Raw genomic sequence first — 22,206 nt, forward strand, 5'->3', positions numbered from 1 at the left:
ATCTTTGAAAAAATACTGTTGGTTGTGTTTTTAGGGGCCTAAATTCAGGCAAGTGATCTGTTAACTTTTTATTATGCAAGTAAATCATAGCATATAACCAGCAGCTCAACTTGTAAATCTGTCACAGATTCTTTTTTTTCTGCCTCAGAGATGGTTCAAGTGACCAAAACCACATTTACAGTGTGAAGTAGCCCAAGTTCTACAGCTTTCTCACAAACTGGCAGGGCAGTTACCACATGTTTGGAAGTCTCTGCACAGTGGGTGTGATCAGAAGGATCTGGACCCATAGATACAAACTCTTCTTTCCCAGTGAACACCAACCACCACTGCGAACAACTTCAATGCCTCCACCAGCAAGGAAGACCTGGTAGGGAGAATATTTTCTTAAACTATAGACATCCAGAAGTAAAACTGCTGTCCTATAGACCTTTTTAGTTCTTCTGGACTGTCCAATGGCATGTGGTTTGTAGTGCTGAAGAGGAACCAATGAAAATGGATCAGATGATCATCAGTCATTTTCTCAAAAAAAACACCAAACAATTTTTCCTGTAAAAACAACAACTCAAAACAATCAGGGGCTCTCCTAAAACAAATGTGCAATGCAAAATATCATGTTGCACATCCCAAAAACAACCTCCTTACTCTAGTATTTCAGGCTATTGACAAGTACCCTCAGAAAGCACCACTCGCCAGCAGCATCTGGCAATTTTTAAAGTTCTGTAATAAAAACAAGAAAGGGTTGATCAATTTACTTGACACTTCAAAATAAATCTAATTTAGCCAGGGATTAACAGCATAATTTTTTCGCCAAACAATTTGCCAGCAAGAGTTATACAGGAATAAATACTGACAAGTTAGATTTCTAACGAACTCCTGGTCCTAATTTTCATTTTACAGAAACTACGATATCTAAATAACACAGATTTCCTTGAGTGTCATAGAATCAAAAATAATTTCTTTTATGGGTGGGTACTTTAGGGACCCTGGGTTCTGACCGTGTGCAATTTATTTTAGGCGGTTTTTAAGCACAGGTTTTGCCAAAAAGTTAAAAGCCTCATTAGTTGTTAGGCATGAAACCTGCTTACAGAAGTTGCAGGCTTCACAGGCCATGGCCAGAAGAGCTGGTAAACCTCTGTGAGGACTACAATACTTTTCTTGCTCATGCTGGTTAGAAACTTGTGAGGTCCTGAAAACTATAAATGGCCTGATGAACACTTCTGAAGTAAAACAGCAATTTAAAAAGGGATGGGAGAGCTCTTTTGGAATAGGGATTCTTTACTTTTTTTTATTTCTTTTTTTTTTTTGGTGGGTTAATGTTTTTTAAAATGACACTTCATATATAGAAAGCAATAATTTCCTATTCTTGTATTAAAGAAAATGGTCTAGATCTGTTGACTTCAAAGCAGCAGCATCAGTTTACACCGACCAAGAACTATTTAAACTGTTTGTATTAAAACCGTAACAGTTTGAGCTACAGACTTCCTCATTTTTCCTGTGATCTTGTTCTAATTGCTCACTGATTGCTAATTTAAAGTGTTACCAGTCTGGGTTTTGTTACTCTCTTTCCATTTCCAATCAACATGATAAAAGCAACTGCAGTTGAGGAGAATATTTTTACAGTAAGTAAATGCAAAAGGCTCTGAAAGGCTCTAAAAAAAGCCTTTCTAAAAAGTGAGGTAGACATTTCTCTATCACCTAAAGTACTCATGGCTCAGAAATTGACATATTTTTATGTGTTACCTTATTGGATCAGACATGGAAGCTATTGTTAAAGAAAGTGGAAGCAGATTGTGGGAAAGAATGTCATAACTGCAGACAAAAAGCACATTTCACTCTCACTGAAGTTTGTGGTAGTGATTGGTCTGACCTCAGGGTGTTGCATGTACAGTAAAAGTGGACTGAAAGCATCTGAGACTGGTTTATACCTAAAAAAAATAGGAGATCTTCACTGGACCAGAAGAAAAATAAAGAACGAGCCTGAACCTTACTGTGAAGGGAACATAACGCAATTATCATTACCTTACACTAACTTCATGCAGATTTCACAAGCCAGTATCTTGTATTGATTTTTCAGCAAAATTAAATGTACAATTAATAAAAAAAAACATTTTGAGGCACTTGTATTATTTCATGGATCTATACATTAACAGCATCTGAAAAAAAGACAATTTTTGGTTGAAATTCATCCGATGAAAGCAAAATTCAACCATTTATAGGCTTAGCATAGCTTTTTCTCAACTTTTCATAAGATCTGTGATAATAAGAATAATAAAGCTTACCCTCATTTTCTTTTGCTCCTCCAAAATAAGTGAAAGCATTACATTAGCCTCCTCCTGAACTCTATAGCTGGTGAAAAATAACCCAGGAGACATCCCTAAAATTTCTTTCCTTACAACTGGTGCACCAATAGTACTCTGGTTGTAATAAACTGTTTTGACTGAGAGAGTTTTAATAAGAATAGATCTCCTTCCAATTTTCTTGTGGTTAGTGTAAAGAAAAACTCTCTCATTCTATACAAATTAGGTTTTTATAATGAAGAAACTCAAGGCTCCATAAAGAAAGGAAGGCACGTTCCTCCACATAGTCACAAGACCGAAGTTTTGGAACAATACCCAAATAAAACTGGGAACATCTATTTCTAAAGGAAATTTATAGATACAAATGAGTCTGCACCATCTGAATTACTTATGCATTCTGTATGATCTGTGTCTAATTTAAAACATAAAAATCACTAGTACTCCAACTCAGCTTTTTTTTTTCTATTCCATTTAACGTAGTGTCCTGCTCAACTAGTCTGAAACTCGGCAGGAGCAAATAACAGTGACTCATTAATGATTTCTAAGACGTACCTGGCAAAAAAGTTTTTAAAAATAAATTTAAAACATTAAAAATCACAGCAAAAGTCATTGTCAGAGGTAGACGCAGGAATTCTTGTTTGTTTCAGAAAGCTATTGCTCATACTAAATCTCCTTCACCAAAAGATTTGTTCCTTTCCCCCTCTTCTGGGTAAAACACTCATTAGAACCAATAGTTTTTTCACAGTATGTACTTACATTAAAAAAAAATCCTTTCACAAAATGCAGGAAAAAGTGAAAAACATTCCAATTTTGACTCCTTCAGTGTGTAAGCAGCCTGGAAAAGACATGACATGGACTTGATTGCCTGCAAATGAGAAAAGAAATCAGATTCTTCTACATGTCTCACATTGGAAACTTGTGGACTCTTTTAGCAAGACATTCAAAATCACTAGTCACTTTGGCAAATCAATGAGCCCCTCCAGAGTAAAACCATAAGACAAGCCAGTGCAACTGCAATCAAACTGAGACACCATGAGTGTTCTTTTCAAGTTGCAACCTTTCCATCCAAGTTCCTAAGAGGGATTTTTTCACGAGGATGGATGCAATCATTTTTCACTGTTGTATTGCAACAACCTGACAAACACTCCATGGTGCCTACATAGCCAGGTATTTATCTGCAGTATAGTGACACAGAAATTATAAATCAGTCCCTTTGCGTTCTAAGAGACGCAGCAGATTCACTCACAGGAAGAAAACAATAAACGAAAATAAATTTGGGTGTTTGATTTTTTTTTAATGTTTAGTTAACAGGGATATTACTTTTTATTTATATACATATATCTAGAAAAATTTAAAAACCACTAAGTGGGTAACCTTGTCATAGGAGGAGATCAGGTTGGTCAAACAGGACCTGCCTTTCATAAACCCATGTGGGCCTGATTACCTGGCTGTCATAGACTCTGTTTATTATCCAAGCCAACAAAAATAGTAAGTAAACTTTATGACTTCAACATGAAAAGAAAATAAAAACTGCCACTATAAGCTTTGTAAATAGCATTAGCAACAACTGCTCCATCTCATTCACAGAAGAATCACAGGTTTCCAGATTTCTTTTTTCCCCCTGTACTCATAGAACAACTGTTTTCTTAGTCCTTAAATAATCTAACCTTGAACTAGATGAAAGCATCACTAATGGATAGGCAAAAAGTAAGACCCCTGAAAACAACACAGTGTACAATGTCATTCGTCCCATTGGAGAAAAAAATGGCTACTGTTTCTGCAAACATGTTATTTCATACCCATTTATGAAACAGAAAACAGGTTACCTGAGTATCTCAAGCATATTTCTGTTATGGCACTTGGGTAATGAATAAAATAAAACTTTAACCTCGCACCACACAGGGTATGAGAAGACAGGCAGCTTTTCCCTGTATTTCCAGCTCAGCAACTGTTCTATGGATTGGCTCTATCACAAAAAAAATTGAACATTTCCAATAAGAACACTCAAAAAGGGGTTTTCCCTTCCCAAATCAAAGGTGATTTTTGCACAAGTACAGTTTACCTTTAAGACTAAGCCATAATGAGGCATGGATCACAGCATTACACATGGTTAGAGTTGCCTCTCTATTTGCACTATGACTGTTGAATACAGCTGGATTGCAAGGAAACAGCTACCAAAATGAAATAAAGATGCTTCTGCAAGCAGGTATCAGCAAGCTCTTTTAAGAAGTGAGATCTTCCTGAGAAACACTCATGACAGAGATGATGACTAAGAGGAAAACTCATGTGACACCACAGACAATGCCACACTTCTGCCATCCACCATTTGCTTCCATTTTCACAGGCGGTCTAGAATATGAAACAAAATAATTCACAATGATCCCTTCTCATCCATCTTGTTGACAACGGCTGTAAGGAAGGGGACCTATCACATTACCTCTGCCCTCCATGCAAAAGACTAATAAAGATAAAGAAGAAAAAACAATTGCACTACTCCACAAAACATACTTTTATAGCTTTCTACAAAGGCAAATCTGGGAGAATAAATGCATATGTTAGCTATACAATGCATGATCTCGTTTGCAGTGCATTAGAGAAAATATGCCCAGCAGCATATTGTTTGGACATATGGGTCACATTTACTTTTTGGCTGCTTAGCATTAAATGCCAAACATGGGCATGCAGAATAACATTTGCTGCTTTTATTTTTCATCTAATGAAAACCATTTCCTATAGGTACTTAAAATATAAGGATCTTAAGGAACACTAAAGGTTTCTCCTACTGCAGGATCTTCTTTTAAATGTTCTTTTTTTCCCTAAAAGGCCTGATTCCTGACATCAAGAAAGCAGCAGAAAAAAGAACAGAGGCCTCATTTCTGATTAAAGATGATAAATTGTCTGGGGTTTAACAAAGACAGCCCTATTTTCTAGATTAATTTTTAGTCTCTAGAGTGGACAGATTTTGCAACATAAAATAGAAAATGCTGGTTGCAGATCATATGCACTGTTTGGCATCATTTTTTCCAACCTATGGCCTGACTTGTGTTAGGATATGCCATTATGTCAGTGCATTCAAACAGGATAAGAGGCAATTCTTGCCATTTTTCAGCTTCTCTGATATTCTGTTTTGAGCCTGTTACCTTTCAATTTCATTATCTGTGAACAGAAATACGTTCATATAATACTGGTGGTCTTCCAAAGAATACACCCAGTGCTTTCAATATGTAGCACAGATTCCAAAGGTGGTCAAATGAAAGGGAGATACAATGGTTCCTGTTTTTTTCCTGCCCAGCTGAAGGAAGCAGGAGTGACTGCAGTCCAGCTCTTCATGTTACATATGTTTCTTCTTGTTGGCTCAGTTTCTGACATTTAAGGAGAATTATTATTATTTTTACCATGCCTTAATTTACAGAACAGGCCATTTATGACAGTTTTCTACATATTACAATGAATCCATGTTGGTAAACATATTTATTGTAATAAATGAGTTATGACTAAGAACTTCAGAATGAAATGGTAATACTATGTAAGACTTTCTTCTTCAAAGCACAAGCCTTTATTACTCCAGCTAATGGAGAATCCCCGTAGCCTCTGACAGCTACACAGTTACAACAGAATCCAGCCATAATCTCCTCCTCTTTAATAGGATTTCAGTCTCAAATATGCTGTGCCTTTATGGACATGATAAAACAGATTTAATTAGTCATATAAGAAAACTTTTGGGCTTTTGCTCAACATAAAAATAACTTCCAAGCCTGTCTCAGGGTATTTAATAAGGATCTAAGCAATTAAGTTTAGATATTTAGTGCAGGAAGATCCTGTATTTTCTTTAGATACATTTGCATTGTCTTTCCAACCGACTTCAGTCAAATTACAACATCAAACTTTTTATCCCTCAGACCCCACCCCATTCTAAGAAAACCACTATCAGGTTAGTTGGCTGTGATCTACATTTAGTAAACCCATTTTATACTTAATTCCATACTCCACTTGCCTTCAAATTATTCTTTCCTTTGGAATTTGTTCCAAAGTCTTGAATAGTATTGCAATGAAGCTCATAATCATCTCAAGTTTCCTTTCTGCCTTGCCTTAAATATGCATACTATCTGGGATTTTCTTGAGGTAGAACCAGACTAGATAGACATACTAAAAATACTTGGTATTGTACCTATAGTTTTAGAATCATATAATCATTTCGGTTGGAAGAGACCCTTAGGATCATCGAGTCCAGCCATAACCCAACTGAACTCCAGCACTAACCCATGTCCCTAAGAACCTTGTCTAAATGCCTTTTAAACCCCTCCAGGGATGGTGACTCCACCACTGCCCTGGGCAGGCTGTTCCAATGCCTCACAACCCTTTCGAGGAAGAATTTTTTCCTAATATCCAATTTAAAACTCCCCTGGCGCAACTTGAGGCCATTTCCTCATGTCCTATCACTTGCTACTTGAGAGAAGAGACCAACCCCCTCCATACTTTTAACATGAGCTTTTTCAGAACTCTGTGAAACATACAATCTAATTCTCCTCTTGGTTCATTAAGACCTGAATTTCACTTTTCTTTAATTATTGGAGCCTCTGTATCCTCAATTCTATTTTCTTTCTTGCTTTTATCCCTTTGTTTCACCTGAATTTTGATGCAAGCTAAGAAAAGTATACTCTTGGGAAATTCACCCATACTATCTGTTAAACTCCTCCTCTACCTCCTTTGCACAGATACGCAGATGCTGGGAAATTTATGATGCTGGTAGAATGCAAGAGCAGCCATATGGGGTCACATCAACAGTCCATTGAGCTCTTGACCCTTTCTCCAAAAGTGGTCAGGTCCATGTTGAGAAAACAGCACAAGAACACAGCAAGCAGCTGGGGACACTGTTCCAGGGTATGCTTTCAGCTGCTAACATCCCTCAACTTGAGAGGCTTCACAGGCAGTGTCTTCATAGTATGTTAAATTACTGTTTGCAGTAAATGATGAAGACCCACTGACCCTGTTGACTAATACAATAATCTGCTCTGTGACCATGCCAAGAAAAATGTTGTCCTGTATAACTTACATGGTACAGACTTCATAGGTTTGGATTTGGTGTAGCTTCTTCCATATTAAGAGGGTAAAGTTACTCTCAGGAACATAACCACCAACCTAAATGACATCCTAAGCAAGTCTCTATTACTGTAATCAGAAGTTTTCCAGGAAGCAGAAGAAAAATAAAAGCCAGAACTACATAAAGTATCACAGTGGATAAGAATGTTTTATATCTCCACTTTATATTTTATATTTTATAATCTATTTGTCTTTGAACTTGCTAACAACAACAAAGAAAAAATCTAAGATTATATTGATTTGGGATATATTCTGAACTTCATTAACAACAGAGAAATCATTTACGAAAGACTTAGCAGGGTTGTAAATGATGACATAAATACAGAAGGGGGGAGAGGGATGGAAGCTAACATCATACAGTTGGAGTAAAAATAACTGGAAGAAGAACGTATTGTCAAAGACAGTTACTATTATTATGTATTGCTATTGCAACAGTGCCTGGAAGACCTGCTGAGAACACAACCCTACTGTTTCAGTTGTGTAAAAATGAGAACAAAACCAAACCAAAACAAGCAGCTCACATCCAGTCCCCAAAGACTTCTTTCTCTGACAGCAAATCAAGAAAGCATGGCTTAAAGTTACATCATGTCATGGACCAAAGAGGTGGTCCTCCGCTGTTAATTATGTATCAAGTCACAGCTGTTAACCATGCACACTTACACTGTGCCCTTAACAGTTACACTACTAGAAAAAATATGATTAAACAGGAAAGAAATGTAAATATGAGAATTACAAATAATTTGGGGCTAATTCATATTGAAAAATTCAGAGTGCTAAACATTAAGAGTAGAGTATGATTAAAAGGTCTCTTCCAACACTGACAGTGAAAACTCGGAAATTTGAATGGAAATAAATTTCCGAAGTACTTTTGAAAGGCAGAGAGAAAACAGTTGATGTATTATTCATGTGAACAGACTGTCACCCTCATGGGCAAACATCTACAGTACTAGGATGCCACAAAGCCATTAGGTTGTTTCTCCTTGAGTAACAAGATCAACTGCTTCATATCCAAGAGTAGGAAATTCTAACTGCTTTAGCAGATAGGGAGCAATGACTTCATCATTGAAACAAAAACAAAAAAAAAGGAAAAAAAAAATCACCAAATGTTACAGAATCTGCCTCAATTCTGCATGACATCAAGCAAAAATTAGCTTATGTTAATAGAAAATTGCATTCTTCAACCCATACTATAGATCCCTTCCAGTATATTTATGTATATTAAAGCAGATCATGTGAAGCTTTGCTATTAGCTGTCTATTACACAAACGATGCAGTATAATTTAATGCTTAAGTAGCTTTGAATCACTTTGCAATGAGGTATTTGGGTTTGGAATTTTGCTGATCATAGGTTTGGAAACTGATTTAAAGAGAGATGTTTCTCTTGAGTTTTACTGCTGTGGCAGTCCTCACCCCTTTTAAGCTAGGCCTTATTTATTCCTGCCAAAACGCGCAGTTACATGATAACTAGCAGAATATGACTTAGACTTGTATCCTCAGTGCTGACTTCCCAAGTGGCTATCACAAATAGGCACTGGAGGATGATTAAACCAACAACATTGCAGCGAGTGGAAAGCTTGCTTATCTTGTACTTGTCAGCATGTATATAACACAGCTTTCCTCTCTGCCAGAAGCCCCTAAAGCTCCGCAAAATTGGAACCTCCTGCTTCAGCTGATTGTTTGGCAAATTGTTCTTGTGCTACAGCTGAGCGCACTTTTTTGTTGTTGTTATTTGCCACAGACTATTTTTACAATATTTTTAAAACACAAACCACTGACATAGAATTTTTTAAACACGCCATTTTTGTGCACTGTTGGCTAGTTTTGTGTCTTTATGCAAAGGCCATTTCAACAAAAAGAGCACTGTTTACTCCAACAGTTTGGATGTGGACTGAATGAAAATATTTATTTTCTGAATCACCAGTCATTCAAAACACTTTAGTGAGGTCCATCCACTGCTATAATCTTTCATTAATATTATGAATTATCCAAAAGAAGCTGTCAGACTGTTGCAGGCCAGTTTTTTAAAGGAAAATCTGTTAGAAATCAACTCTAAAGTCAGTATCAAAGACAAGGGAAGATATTTTTAAATGTTGAATTAAATCACAAAAAATGTCGCATCCTCTGATCTTCACTCAAAGAAACTTCAGTGGAAGTTTTGCCTGAGAAAGCAGTTCAGGATTTGGTTTATTATTGGTCTTAGGATCCATATAAAGTTAAAAACTAGTGGGGATTATTTGCCTTGTCTCAAACACTGACAACTCTATTTATGGCTTTCTGGTGCTGCAGACAGTCAGCTTTCTGAACACATTTTTAATACCTGATAAACTTTCAGATTCTTAAATGACATCTGCTTTTCATGTCCTTTATTAATACTATAAATCAGTGATTATTAGGCAAACGGATTAGAAAGCAAAGGATCTGGCATCTATTCTCACCTTCAACTGTTTGCTACGTATCATCAGTAAATCACCTGTTTTCCTCTATTTCCCACTCATTCACTTCAACTGTTAAGGAATATTGAAGAATGTAAAGAACTGTTTACTACTTTAAAATATGTTTGTATGATAGGGTTTTAGTTTTGCTCTGGTCATCTGCATTGTACTATTACACAGTGAAAGTGCTCAAGATCTCTGTATTTGCATCATGTTCACAATTTCTCTACTTAAACAAGAGCAAATGGAGCCCAAATAACCTCATATTCCAACGTGTCAGTGAAGACTCCTGGTTAGGTTTGAAAACTGTCTGCATTTAGGTACAGTGATTGCAGGTTCATGTTTTTCATTAGATTCTCTGAATAAACACATATATTAGGAAGCTATACTGAGATAAATATACCTGATATGTGCAGCAATACTCTCACAATGGTTTTGATCTAATCGTTAAATCATTATTGGTGGAAAACACTCACAAGATCATCTAATAATGCAATTTTTCATGTCACTGGCTTGTAATGGCCATCAGATACAACAACAAGATGGCAAATCAGGTGGGAGATATATTCACTAAGAAACTTAAATTTTCTAAAAAATAACAACAGCATTGTTAACAATAGGGGCTAACATCACTAACATCAAATTTATATTGACCCTCATAAACTAACAACCAACTACTGTCAGTGGAAAACCTCCAGTAAATTCAAAATACATTTCTGAAGACAGGCAAGATACCACAGAAATCTTGTTTTGACACCAATACTGCAGTTTCCCATCCCTCTTAAACCTTTCCAAGCCAAGATTAGTAGTGCTTCAGGCATATTAGGGAACTTCTTTTTTCTCTATGGTGCCTAGCCCCATGTCTGTTCCCCAAAACTGTCCCTGAGGAACATCATACACTCTGAAGGTTGTAGGGATTCAAGATGAAAGAGAGGGCTGAGCCTGTGCCTCTTAGGCAAACGCAACCCCCTACATTGACACAACTCCCACCAGTAGAACTGCACTGACCACACCAATGGAGCAGTTCTACTCCGAGTCTTTGCCAAAGAGAGAGGAGCTATGCCAGCTGTGGCTGTAAAAAGAAACATGTAAAATACCAACACACATCGTTTTGGGAGAGTTTTGGCATGAGCATAGAGAGGAGTAGGGGCATAATAGGGCTAAACCAAGCTCTAGAAAGCAAAATGTGTTGTAAATACTGTACTATTACACAGCTACTACATTAAAGCCACAATACCACTGTGATACTGATGCACTATTCATCGCTAGTTTGAACTTGAGAATCCTGTATATTTAGTGAAATAGAGTATAGAAGAGTTAAAAATTACTGAGGAGGCAGGAATACTATAGTCATTTATCCTCTGCATTAGCTTTGCCAGATGTGTCTTTTAATTCAATGACATTAAGTGATGATCATTTATATTACAGCATTCAGTAGCAGCTACAGAAAAGTGGGGTCACGCCCACACTGAAAACTCAGCATTTAAATAGGGAGGAAAAGATTCCTTCTAGACAGAGGACGAAGAGACAGATAATGCAAGGCTAGGAACAATGAAACCAGTAGGAGATAGATGCCTAAGGAGAGATGGGTTCACCAACACGGCAGAAGCAATAGCTGTGGTAGGACAGAGCAGCAGGAGCTCTCTGTCCCGTGGGACAGCTGCATTCCACTCAGCCAGGCACCTCTGAACATCTGGCCACACTGCCTTGCTCCAGGTCACATGCAAAAGAGGCAGCGAAGCCAAATCCATTTCTTTCAAGATCCAGCCTGGTTCTTAATCATAAGACAGCCGTTCTTTTGGGGGTTGACTTTAATATGTTTAGAATAAGAACAGTGTACCCAGAACGCTGAGACAAGAATGACACAGGAGTGCTAGGACACATTAGTACTTTTTTTCCTCTTGAAGCAGTTGCAATTGCAGTCAAAAGGTTTAGGATTCTTTCATTTCAGGACTGTTGTTTGGTTGGGGAGAGGGAGGCTGAAGGGGTGAGTGGGAGTTGTTAATTTGTATTTTAACTAATGCATCTGATCTGAAGTTTTCAGCCATTAAAAGGTACAGTAAGCCAGTTCCAGACTTATTTCCTATGCCACAAATAACAAATGATACTAGTTATCAACAAGTAACCCACACCAAACAAATAAAGCACTGCAGAAGGACTAGTTCTAGTGGATACACAAGACATTCAGAGACATTACACAGACAAAAAACCAAACCATTCAGGCACTTGATGCAAACTCTTCACAGGGTTTAACATTCATTGTCCAACAAATAGGTTACTAATTTATCAATATACATCGTGCCAGTTGCACAAAGTCTCCTGTAACTATAACTTGGACAATAACTTTATGAACTATATGACTCATTAAATTCTGACTGGTTTTTTAAGGTAATAATCCTCCATATCACTTCCAAAGTAACAGGGTACTCGGTGTGACTGATGATGCCAGTGCCTTGCTCTTAGCAGACAAATAATCTTTCCATTAAATGGAAGGGGTTTGGAAACGATAGGTTTCCTAGCAAAATGCAAAACCAAATGGTTTGATCCCTGTCCTCCTGAAATTCACTGTGGAACAGGTGAGAGATTTTGCCAGATGAGCTTAATAACTTCATTTGGAATTATTTATCAGCACCGATCTGAAAAACTTGTTGACATGAATCTGTATGTCACTGCTCAGGAGATTATCTACTTTTCTCACTTCCCCCGTTCCTTGAGCTTTCTTGCCTTTAAGCCATATTGAAAAGTTTATCAGCATAACTTCTACATTTAGATCCAGCAAGCTTTCAGTCTCCACAATCTCCTCTCAGTAAAATGGTGGTTAAAATTGTTTGCAACAGGATTCACAAGTTGTTCTCATTGGTTCATTCCTTAATGCCAGAACAACTGATAGCTGAAGTACCATATTCTCAGTCTTCATATGTAACATGAGTTTAGTTTTGCCTTCCTTTAAATATGCCAAAAGCTGAAAAGGTGGTTTTGATCCATTACACAATTTATACTTTGGCTCACTCAGACAAAATTCAAACAGAAAGATAATGGACATGCTATATTAAAATACTCAATATTAGGAAGCAACAGCCAAACCAAGAGTAAAAATATTTTGCAAATTAACTAAACTTTTCTGTAAGCTTTAAGATAGTTTCAAGCGTGACCCTGGCCCCCTTATTTCAGCATAAGCCTAACTGGGTATTTGTCACAGAACAAAGTTTAGGCTTCACTTGCATCCAGCTTGCTTACTACCTACAAAAAAAGAGCACGTTGTACATTTTCATTGCTAATTAAAAAAAACAAAGTGTTCACAAGTCTTTGAAATAAATATTGTTCAAATGAGTCAGATAAATTCACACTAAGAACTACATTAGTACTGTTCATGGTATTTTCTTAATTGTTTTTCTGTGTGAATACTTTCCAGGTTCCACCCAACTTCAGGATCTGGCAAAGATATTGAAATAAAGCCAGGAAGGACACTTACATGCTTTTTCCAGCTCCCACCAAGCTCCTGGCATGTAACCTTTTCAGCTGTCTGTGGGATGAGAAGGAAAAAGTAGCAGTGAAAAGAGAATATGCATGACAGCAATTAATCAAAGTCAGCCCAATGAGCCCAGTTATGACATTCAAAGTAACAGGAATAAGTGGAAGAGAAAAACACATCCTAATCCAGTGCAGTCATCCTAAAATGTGATCTTTCTGACTTGCCTGTTGTTCTATAACATCAGCTGGGACAAGACCTAAGCCTTTGGCTGCTTTGTGCAACAAATGTGTCTGTAATTGACATTTTGAAGACACATTTGCAAAGGTTTATTTTATATACCTTCATAAAGCTGATTCTGCATGATGTTGAGTGCTTTAGCCACCCTTGAGTTCATCAGAAATCAAAAATATCCAGTGCTGCTTTGGATGAGATGCTCTTAAGAAATTCAACAAGAGCTGAGAATTTGGTTGAAAACAGGTAGTAGCCTGACATAGCTGCTATGTAACAGCTCATTAGTGTTTTCTGACTGCTCCAAGACAAGCTGGTAGATATTTATTTGGAATGGACGGACACATGTGGAAACAATAGAATCATAAAAAAGGTCAAGACAAAAATTAAATAATAAGACTTTGTGCATACAGTTGTCTAACACAGTTGTGCTCTGGTACAAAATACACCTGATGTTCCCTTTCCTGTAAAAATAAGAATACAGGTAACAGGACTTATTTCTCTTCTTTACATTCCTGAATACAATGAGTTTCTAGTGGAAAACAAGCAGCAAAATATTAATTACTTTTTTTGACTTAGAGGTGCAGAAGAAACTCAGCTGCCCAACAACCAAATTAAAACCCTCCTCAAATTCAGATTCCTTCCTGTGCCCACAAAATGAGATGATAGCTTAATGTCCAGTTTTCCTCTTCATGGGAACTGTACAGTGCTCTCTTGCGAGCTTCTCTTTACGGAAAAAGCTCATGCCAAGAGAAACTGGATTTATGCCTAAACCCTCTGTGACAGACAACATGATGGGTTTTTTTCCTAACATTTCATTGCTCCTCTAAGAAATCAGGTGGACAACATAGGGAGGGATGTAAAAGACTCTGCTTGGCAGACACAAGGCAAGATTGAAGGAAGAGCGCCAGAGGGATTACAAGATGCAGCAGGCCAAAGAGTTGCAGGAGGAAGCTTCATATAGGCAACAGAGTCACTGAACTGACAAGGGTCAGAATGAGCCTGCAAAAATAGAGCAGGCAGGAGATTTGGGAGGGAGTGCAAGCAGGAGAATCTTTAAACCTGTCATGCCTCTCCCTATCAATCAGTTTTAATTTACTCAAAAAGTTAATTATTCTATATTTTTATTGTAGTAAAACTGAGCCTTGAGCTTAAAACCATTTGAGTCCATTTTATGGAAATCATAGGTCTAAGCCATGCCAACACTGAGCAACATTTGGCCTCAAAGCCTTTTCTTACAGTTTGCATGGATAACTTTCTTCCCTAAAGTAAGAGAAGACTACAGTGAGTAAACAATTAACAGTATTTTTTTCCTTAGTTTTTCCTGAAGTTCACCTTTTCTTCCTTTCCTTTTATTTTTGCCTTTTATCCCCCCCTTTTTTTGCCACCTGAAGACACAGATTAACAGAGATGGTAAGGTCCATGGAACACATGTTCTTGTACAGCTGAGGAAGGTGATACAGTACAAAGATAAATAATTTTGTCTTATAAGATGGGGGAAAAAAATCATACATGTATCTTTGTTAGAAAAACAGAATCAATTCTTTCTATTCCAAACATATCCCTCAAAGTGTCCAAATTTTCTTCCATGGGTCAGTTGTAACACTGCAACAAGCAGTTTTCATAAGAGCAAAAGATTATTTCCTTTTCCTAAATAAACCCTTTTGTTCTTCCCTCTTCACCCCCAGGGTTCCTAGAATAATCTGGGTTAGAAGGGACCTCTGGAACTCATCTGACTCAACCTCCCTTTTCAAAACAGGTTACTCAGGACCTTGTCCAGTTGAATTTGAATACCCTGAAGGATGGAAATTTCACCTCCTCTCTGGGCAACCTTTTCTAATATTTGACTACCCTTGCTATGAATTTGCTTCTTCTAACATTTCTTTTGTTGGCACTTGTGTCTCTTGCCTAAATACCTCCAAGAAGAGTCTATCTTCATCTCCTCTCAACCCTCCCATTAGGTGGCTGCAGGCAGACACAAGGTCTCCCTTTTGCCTTCTCAAAGGCTGAACACAACCAGCTCTCTCACCCTTCCCTGGTGCTTCACGTGCTCCAGTTCTCTGATGCTCCTGGGCTTGCTCCAGGATGTCAATGCATGGCCACAGTGCCTCATGTCCTTCTTGTCTCCTAGGAATTCCAGGTCCTTTGGGGCATATTTGTCCCAGATCTTAACTTTAAAGCAAAAAAATGAGTTGATATTCATAATTTTAAGTAGGCATTCTAGTGAAAGATCCTAATGTTTTACTTTACCAGGGTCTTAGAACTCTATTGGTTCTCTTCCTGAAGAGATTGGATTCAGTCTTAAATTGTGAAAAGATGATTGGGCAAAGATTCAGAGTGTGTTACAAATGCCCTTTAATATAAAAACTACAATTATAGCACTCTTGCATGTGTTATTGGGGCTATTCTACCATAACCTTGCATGATGAATAATGAATCAGGTATCTTTACTTCTCAGTCCAATGTTGCATCTTAATAAATAATTTTTTATGGAAAAAGGAATTGACTCAATGTGAATAATAAATAAAAGCAATAACTGCATTTTCTTCATTTACAAATAACTTTGGGCTGAAACGAAACTATTTAAACTGTTGTTTAAAAAGGTTACCTAACCAATATTTATTATAGCTAAGGGACACTCAGCTTACATAATACCAAGACACAGGAGGAATTTATGAAGAAATTCTTTTGAAAGAAAGGCCTTCTGGGCAAAGAATTTTGCTGTCCTCATCATACCAAAAAAAAAGTCACTATTATTAGTTAAAGATTTAAGCAGCCTTTACAACATATTTTTAAAACATTTTAATTTTCTGAAAGCCCTGTATCAGAGAAGACTACTTGTAGCAAAAATAATGGATCCTAGTGGTGTTTGTGTAAATCTCTGACCTTCTCCCACAACTGTATCTAGCATTACTTATCAAGACTAATCAGATGACCTCCCCAGACCTTGTTCTTGGGGTAAATAACAGTACAGTTTTCTTTCAAGCATGGAAAGAGAATAGAAATACTTCAGCAGACTGCTTCCCAGTTAAATACACAGCATGCATTTCAGCAGGCATGTGCAATGTATGCCAGCAATAAAACAGCCATTGAGATATCTACAACTCCTATCACCCTCAACAATCTGACATAATAACAGCACACTTTGTACCGTAAGATTATAAAATGTTATCTTCAGATGTCAATTTAAAAACATAAATAGATACAATAGCCCGTACGCTCTGAATGGACTTGCCAGTGTATTGAGTACAGACATGAGAAGTATTAAGTTCGTGTACTTCAAAAGTATACAACAGTTTATGTGTATTTTTACAGAGATTTTTAGAGAGATTTTATGTAGATTTTTTTCAGATCTTTTAACGTAGATTTTTAGATGTATCCTAATAGTCTACATTTCTAACATTCTGTGGGTTTTTTTCAGAATTAACAGCACATTTAAACAATTATAGTATTCTATACAGGACAGTTGATATCAATTTGTGTGTGAGACAACTATATAGTGGGCAGTAATCTGACACATACATCCATTTGATATGAATATCAATGGGATTTTATACATATTCCATTTTTAGCCTGCTAATGATCCAGCCTTCAGATGGCAACTCTGTGATGATGAGTGTGTGCCTGTGTGTCTGAATAAAAGTACATACAAACGCCTTGAAACCATCTGAAAAATGGCCACCTTCAACCTTGGGTGTTTTTTGACTTCACTCGCCCCTGGACTTTCTCCTTTGTACCTATTAGTAGCACTAATGGCAACATCCAAATTCATACTTCAGAACTCTCAGGATTTTGATGAAAGGTTGTAACTGAGGATTTATTCAAAGTACAGTGTTAGGTTAGCAATGGAAATACTTCAATTCTTTGTAAACAGTGTTCGCAGTACAGAGTTTTTGCTTCGATGAGACTGGAAAGGTATTCTGATCACAGTAGGAAGAGGAGTTATTTTATTTCCCATCTCTGTCTCCTTCCACATACTCTCTGTGTAACAAACAGTAACATCATACTGGCATAAGGGTACATAGAGTAGAGGATTTATATATATATACAATTATTTACATTCTACAATTTTTCCTACCACCAGATAACAAAATGACCTTGGTAGGGGCTGGAGTGTGTGGTTACAACAAGCCTGCTGCTCCAAGAGAACTACGGATGTATACACATAACTTGGGTTACTCCTTTCCAAAGAGAAGTAACTTACCACGAGGCAACAGAAGCAAGAACTTGCACACACAGGCAATTTCCAGAGGGCAGCTTGCTCTCTCGCTGCCAATATCACTGCTTTCCATCACCAGTTTGTGAGTTTGCACCGTTGACCTCTGTGGGCGAATCAGCCCTTTCCTCTTGAAGACACTTCGTATAATACAAGTTGTCATGCAGCAGTTCCACTTAAAAACATTAGTAAGAAGAATATGCTAAGAGGAAGAGTCACACTACTTGATATAAAACACTCAAGGATTTTTATTCTTCTTTCAACCACAATGAATAATAATTTGCAGTTTATGAGCAAGAATTTTCCAAAAATGAAGAGTTCCAGCCCTCTCCCAGCAAGAAAAATCACAGCAATCAGGGCTGGCAGCTGGCATGCTAAATTTCAGCTGGGTAAAATTAGAAATGCCTCACATGTGGGAGCTTAGGAATTGAATTTGCCCAGCAAAAATGCAACAAATCTGCATACAAACACTTCTGTTCTAAGAGGGTTTAAAGCCTCTCAGTACAACATATGTTTATTTCCATCTTTATAAACGACAACGCTACTTTTTGTACAAGGCTTGTATGAATATCTTGTTACAAAAAAAAAGAATTGTCCTAAAGTAATTTTTTCTTTGCTATTATAACTTCTGTTAGGATTTGATAAACATATAAACTAAAAGTACCTTCCATCTTCATACATTTCCTGCTGAAATAAAGGAATGCGTCTCCTAGGTACTCTTGTTCATCTGACATTCACAGTAAACGGTTGCTGACACCAGTTACTGGAAACTGGCAAAAAAAAATGCAGGTGATTAACTTTCAACACAAAGCCAAAGTAGTGTATTAGAACCATCCATACATGTGCATTTCACACTTGCCAAACAGAAATGCAGAGTGGATAATACTGGTTAATAATAAACATATTTTCCAACTTTTAATAAGCTATTACTAACAACGGTGGGTAAACAAAAATTTAAACTTGACAATAGCGAGCAGCATTGTTTTTGAAAGAAGTCAAAAGAGCTAAAATAAAGTTTAGCAGTTTTAATCATGAAATGAGTTCTCACTAGAACTGCCTGCCTGCCTTCCTGCTGTTTATGATTTCCATATTCCGAGAGTTTTTCTGCAATGAAGCCACAAAACCACCAGGCATTTATCCCTATTGGCTTTTCTGGAGTTCAGAGATCCACCAAGCGGCACATTCAGGAAATACATTGTTCCTCTTGACATCATTACCCTGCTTATGTTCCCCTCAGCCTTAAAAGGAAGAAGAATCTGGTGACAGCTGAACGCTTCTGCAAGTCCCATTCCTCTGTCAATGCAGTCAGAGCACCATATGCAATCTGGGAACATCTTGATCAGGGCAACTTATAGTGCAGATGAACATATTCTGGAGAGGGCCCTTCCTGTGGATCAGCTGTATACCTTTGTACAGCTCCTCCACTTACCTATGGTATTTCACCTGGATACTTCTACATCATGCCCAGTTTTGCCAACAGCACCTTTCAAAGGCATATGGCCTTTTTATGAAGTAAGAAGAAGAGAAACCGTCACATCTCTAGGTAGCTTCTCCCAACTGGTAATCAGCTCACTACAAAATCCAGCCTTATTTCTCATCTGAATTTCTTCAACCAGCCAGTCTGTAGATCAAGGATCTCTGTTCCTCCACAACTTTAACCTAACTTGGGCACTTTTCGGTTTCTTTTTGAATTAATTGAATGAATGGAGCACTTCAAATGTCTTTCTGTAAAATGTTTCCCGTTCTAAGTTTATTTTTATCTTACTCTGTTTTGGTTGGTTGGTTGGTTGGTTTTGGTTTGGTTGTTTTTGTATTCTTCCCTCCTGTGCTGACCTAAGATGGACTCTGATGCCAGTCGTCCCAGGTCCGTAGAACAACAGAATCCCACACCCCATCCTACTGTTGCTCCTGTTTATAAAAATCAAGAACCACAATAGCCATATAGTCTCATTGCAAATAAAGTTTCAACATTTTTCTCACTGCAATGCCATGATCTCTTTTAGCATTTGCACCCTACAGAATTTGCACGCTGTATTGATCTTTCAGTTGTTTGAACCACAGCCCCTATAAGAAATAAATGATTAATGTACTGGCTCACATGAAAAAACAAATGTACGAAGACACAAAAAAAACCAACCCAAACATCAAAAAAAACCCCATAAGATGAGTCTTAGAGAAGGTTTAAAGAAAGTTCACTGCTCCTCCTGAACTTGGTAACTATCAATTATGAAGCATTAAGGGCTATTAAAGAGTCATTTCCTGAAACATAAGAATCTTGCATTTTGTCATTGCTCTATAGAGAAGGTAGATCAGCTTTATTTTTAGAAGGTAAAAATCTAAACAAGGGCAATGAAATAATTTAGTAGAGCTCATAGCTTTGCATTGCAGTAAGGCCACCTTCCAAGGCTCACCTTGTAAGTTATATTTGATTTATTCTGAGATAAAAATCACATCAGCTCTCAATGAAGCTACAGGTTGATACTATGGTCAACTAGAAGACAAACTACAGCAATGGTGTTTTAAAAAGAAACCCAAAACTAAGTCTCTGATTCCCTTCCCTATAATTTTTAGCAATAGGAATAGAATTAATATCTTCTAATCAGACCCATATTCTGTAGCCTTGAGCAGTACAGGGACCCAAAATGCAAATGAAACTTAGAGTTCATACATGCTTTCAGAGGTCATGTGTTTTGGGGGTTGTTCCTTTTTTCTTATTTCTAGTAATCTACAAGACTCCTGGCTATAAATTGTTCCTTCTAGCAACCACATGCCATGATTTTGCTGGCTATTTTTATTCATTAATACCAGCTGCTTCACAGTGCCTGGAGGTAACAGAAAAAATATGCATATGTGTTTTAACCATGTGGTAAAAACTGATGAAGGCCTTTTATGTAGGATAACCCATATACCCGGGGTAAAATTCACTCTTATGGAAAGACCCAGCTAAAAGGCCTGTTCTCCATTTGAACCTTTAAGGACCAAATCATTTCAAGTTTCCGAGCCAAATCCAACTGTGTAAGTTTGCATTTGCTCCCATGAAGTCAGCAGAGTAACAGCCATTTCCATCGGTGCGGATTTTGTGACCAAGTGGTAAGCAAGTCTCTATTAGCCTACCATACAGGGACAGATTTACCATTGTGCCTAAAGCCAGAGAAGCATAAGGCTCCTTCTAAAAGCCATTAGTCATGCTCCACTTTGGTTCCAAAAGTGTTCTCTTGCTACCATTGCTAAACAAATAAGGTTTTCTCTATCAAGTTTAACATATAGACAAAAATTAAAATGGGGATGAGAAAGCTGCAGAAATAATGTATTCAAATGACATGTTGTAATCGTCAAAAGTATTAAATAAAATCAAGGACATTAAGTGCTAGCACATAATCAAGTGCAGAAGGCTTTACTTCGGCACATAGTAAGCTTGTGCACAGTAACAAGTTTCATACTTCTTAACTACAATAGTCCCAAACACAGAATCACAGGGCACATCAGAACAGAATACAAGAAGATTAAAACATAGAGGGAAGTGGGGTTGACAGAAGAGTAACAACAAAAGCAGGTGGAAAAGAGTAATGGACAGATTTATCCAGGGGTACTATTAGGACCCTAAGTTAAACAAATTCCAGGAAACAATCTTGATTTCTTTTTCTGGGGGTTACAGACTATTCTATGTGACCATTTTTCTTCCAGGATGATCTGCCAGTTCAGTTAATGGATTATTTCTAATTCATGACATTTCTGTTGCATAGCGATAAAACAATTGTGAATTTTCTTTCATATCAGTCTCCTATTTTCTCCTTTACTACTGCTTTCAGGTATGAAACATTTTCTTGTTAATGTTGCCAGCACATTCTCTGGCATAAGAGAAAAGGGCAATGAAGTCCTATGAAATCTTGAGCACTCATTTGTGCTGCAACCTGATTAAAAAACTGGACACAGAGAAAAATACCCTTATATCACCAGGGACACAACGTCTTCAAGATTTGCCATTGGCTTAAATAGAAAAAAATTCTTAAGTGTGGGAAACTTATACCTACTTAGAAACTTAATTCTCACAGGACTCCTCAGTGTTATAAAGAACAATTAATCTCTTAAAATGACAGCAAACTGAATTTTACCAAGCAATTCTCTCTGTGATATTAACTATTCTTTCTTTCACATTGTACATGCATCATTAAGTTAAAACAAAGCATTGCAAAACCAAACTGAGCGCGCTTCTCTGAGAAAGGAGGACACCACCCTGAATTCTAAAAACCTTCCCTGTGTGTTGTATGTCGACTTTGTTCTCTAAAGACAATATTAAGAAGCCTGGGAGGTATGTTAAGGTAACTTTGACAACTGAAGTAACCTGGAAGTGCTTACATAATATTCTGTATCATTCCTTAATCTGCAAGAAATATTCCAACACTGAAAAAGATAGAGTTTGCTCTTCCTGATTTTCATACTGCTGATTTTCAATATGCAAAG

The sequence above is a fragment of the Nesoenas mayeri genome (genome assembly GCF_963082525.1).
Source record: "Nesoenas mayeri genome assembly, chromosome: 4".
Classification (NCBI taxonomy): Eukaryota; Metazoa; Chordata; class Aves; order Columbiformes; family Columbidae; genus Nesoenas; species Nesoenas mayeri.